The following is a 3,648-nucleotide window of genomic DNA, read 5'->3' as shown; positions in this document are numbered from 1 at the left end:
CGGGCAGAGTCGGGCAGGCTCCCCCTCGCCAACCCGCTTGAGATATTTTAAGGCAGGCGCCGGGGACTGGCGGGTCCCGGCTATTTTGGTCACGCCTGGAAGAAGGGGGCAGGGAGGTGGGAGGGTGGCTCTGCCCCAGAGTGGGTGGGCCGTGTCCGAGGGTGGTGGGGACTACAGCTGTGAAGCCCTGCTGCTGTGCTGCCCCACTCGGGGTGAGGAGAAACCCCCCGGAGCAGGGGCTGGGACCCCCCACCCTGGGAGCCCCCCTTCCTTCCATCCCGGAGGGTTTTTCTCCTGGCCCCACTGCTGAGCTTTCCATGGGGTTGATGCTTCCAGCCTGGCTCCAGCAGGCAGCAATAAGCCCCACTCCCCTGCCTGCACCTTCTGCATCCCTCCCCAAAGACAAAATTCCTATTTCCCTCCTGTCCTTTGAGTGGTTTTGACCCATGTGGGGAGGGCTGTGACCTTCCTCTCCCACCTTCCCTGTCACGCAGAAGACACCCAGATACTGGGAGGTTGGGGTAAGAGCTAACACCAGTGACCCCACAGAGGACACCCAAGGAAAGCCGCCTCTCCCCTCCCCTGTTTGCATTGCAGAGCAGCTGCTGCTGCATAAATGAGGGCACAAATAACTTTATCTCCAGGTGCAGGAGTAAACAGGCAATTGGAAGGGAGAAGGTTTACCCTGGCAAGCTGTATGGAAAGGACCTTGGCAAAACAGGTACAGGGCTGGGCCTGGGAAGGACCAGGGTCACCTGCTTTCCTGGAACTTCAGCTAGAGCAGGAGGTAGGAACTGGCTGATACCTCATCTGCCAGCAAGGAGCGAGGGGGGTTGGGTCCTGCCAAGCCAGCCTGGCTGCCCTTCCCTCCTTGGGAGCACCTGACCATCTCTGCTGGACTGTCTTTGGGTAGCCCAAGACATGGGTTGGTGGTAACTGCTTATTATGAGTATCAATGTATTGTTGACTCTGAAAAGTGCTTTCTGGAGTCTACAAATGATGAGAAAGGCTGTGTATTATTTCCTGCCTATGTGATAAAAATCTAGCCACTGCAGGCATACCCTGAGAGGTGAAATTTGAATCTGTTTCCATGGGGTGTGGGCGGATGTGGCTTTTCTGGGGTTTGCAGAGGCACAGGAGCTGTGCTCCTAGAGCAGCAGAGCAATGAGTGCATGTGGGTTCACCCCTCAGGAGAGCAGTCCTGTGTTCTGCCCTGCTCCTGCCTCTTCACCTCCAGACATTTCAGCTGCTCTTGCAGCCTGGGGTTGGGGTGGCACTTGCAGAGCAACTTCGTGGAAGTGCAGTGAGATGAGAGGATCAGAACTGGGAGTGGTCCCCTTTGTCCCAGAGCATAGATCACTGGGGAAACTGAGACAGAGAAAGCAGCTGTCTGGGAGGATTACTGTAATCATGGGAAGAGCCACGAGTTGCTCTCAGCACTGTAGGCAAAACTTTTTCTGTCCCCCAAAATGTAGGCTTGGGGCTGGGTGCCTCCTGCCCTGGGGAGGGAGGAGCAGGGCTTGGGGAACACTGCCCGTGCTCCGCTGCAGCCCCGTGTCCTCCACACCTCCTGCTCCCCACACCTGCTGGAGGCTTCTCTCTTGTGCCTGCCTTGTGTGTGTTTAAGGTGTTCACTTGACCCATGATTTCACTCACCACAGAGGTGCTACCATCCAGCTCTGCCCCAGCATCCCACATTGGGATGTAGCAGCACATCCAGGGCAGTGCCAGAGCACAGGGCTGGGAGAGCTCCGGGGGGAATCAAACATGTAACCTGAGTGATGGGCTTTAGGGGCAGCCAATTCAAGGCTCTTCACCAGCAGCAAAAAAGAAAAAAAGCACCTTGATCAACTATTTTTTCATTGAGCCCTGCACACGTGTGCTCAGGGAGGTATCTGGACATGTTTAACTTTAATAAGGAGCTCGTTCAGGCCCTTCTCAGCCAGCTCCACTTAAGAATCATCAGTCATGGGAATAGCTTGGAAAAAAAGTTCTGATGCAGGTTGTTTACTCATGCATTAAGGCAGTTTCCCCTTCAGCTGCTGCATGTGCTTGTGCTGAAATGAGTGGTGATCACTTGCTCACTGCTGCTTCAGGAATATGGTTGTCAAATCGTGTGCCATTTGTGTGTGCAGATGTGGCAGGATGCCTTGGGGGCAGGGGTGAGTTGCCTTCTGGTTTGGGGGGTTTTCTGCCTTTACAGGTAACCATAATCTTCTGGGGACAGCAGAGTATTTATCTACTGCCCCACAAATGCAGGCTTTAGATGGAACAGCAAATATTGTGAGGCTGGCAATCAAATTGCAAGAGTTGATTTCCCTGTATTCTTAGAGGAAAATAGCTCTGATTTATTTGGAGTCATTAATTCATTATTTAGCTGTTTTCTGCTTAGTGAGTCAGGGAGAAATGACATTTTGAAAAAAAAATTAAAAAGGGAAAATTATAGCAGAGGTGCTTTGAGTAATTTCTGCTTGAGATGAGCATTGCAGGTTGCTGCTTAAAAAGTGACCTTTTGATTTTTACTGTCACCCAGAGGTGGCTGGGCAGGGTTTGGGAGGGGGTGAGAGCCCTGGCAGCTCTCCCTGCTGGCAGCTCCCTCGGCCTTGGCTGCTGTGACCCAACATGCTGAAACAAGATCTGGCTTCAAAATCAGCATTTTCAGTACACAGAACACATTTTAGCCATGTCAGTAGAGGAACGTTGTGGTTTTAAAGTCCACGTGAGCCTCATGTCACTGCTCTTTTGGCACAGCCACCACAGAAGTAAAAAAGCCACCCAAACCTGGGCCATGCTCTGCAGTTTGCTGCCTGCCAGAGGTTCACCTTGTCCCCCATATCAAACTGAATGAATGATTTGTACTTGGGCACCAGATGATCACTGTAAATAATTCTCTTTGTTAGCAATGTTTTCCTGTATGAGCAGTGAGATTTAATTTTTTTTTTTTCTGCCCCCAAGAGGTGACTGAAAAGCATCCCTGGCTTTAATTTTATTTTCAGCCCTTGCAGGGGCTGGGGGAGCAGGGGAGCTCCCCCCTTGGCCCAGCTGCCTTTCCTGTGGCTTCCAGGGGGTCTTGCCCTGGGCAGGAGAGGGGAGCTCCCTTTGCCATGCAGCCTTTTGCCCCTGCACCCCCAAATCTGCCCTGGGATGGCACTGGCTTGGGTTTGAAGGACAGTCAGCTGGTGACAATGGTGACATGATACTGGGGAATGGTCTGGGGTGAGCAGAGGAGGAGAAAGGCTGGAAGGAGGGGGGAAGAGTTACAGGAGGGGAACTTGCGCTTTGTTGTTTGGGAGGCTGAGAAGAGGCACAGCCTGGTCCGTGTGGTGGCTGCAGACCCAGCAGTAACATGCTGTGCCCTCCTGCCCATCCCAGCAGTGAGTGCAGACCCTGGCACTGCTGTGCCCGGGGTCAGTCCCACCAGCAGAGCACATGGAGCTCATGGTTGGGTAAAAAAGCAAAGGGGCAGAATTTACCCCAGGATATAATACACTGTAAGAATGTTTTCAGTGCTTTGATTAACTTTTGTGTGTGTGTGTGTTTTCTTATCCCAAGCAGCCTGAAGCCCCTCCAAGCTGTCCCCTCCCAGCCAGCCCTTCCCGCAGCAGCCGGGCTGGCTGGGGGCAGCAGGGCTGGCTCCGCACACACAGG

The sequence above is a fragment of the Chaetura pelagica genome, unplaced genomic scaffold (genome assembly GCF_000747805.2).
Source record: "Chaetura pelagica isolate M959 unplaced genomic scaffold, ChaPel_1.0 scaffold275, whole genome shotgun sequence".
Classification (NCBI taxonomy): domain Eukaryota; kingdom Metazoa; phylum Chordata; class Aves; order Apodiformes; family Apodidae; genus Chaetura; species Chaetura pelagica.
Note: the sequence above shows the minus strand (reverse complement) of the source record.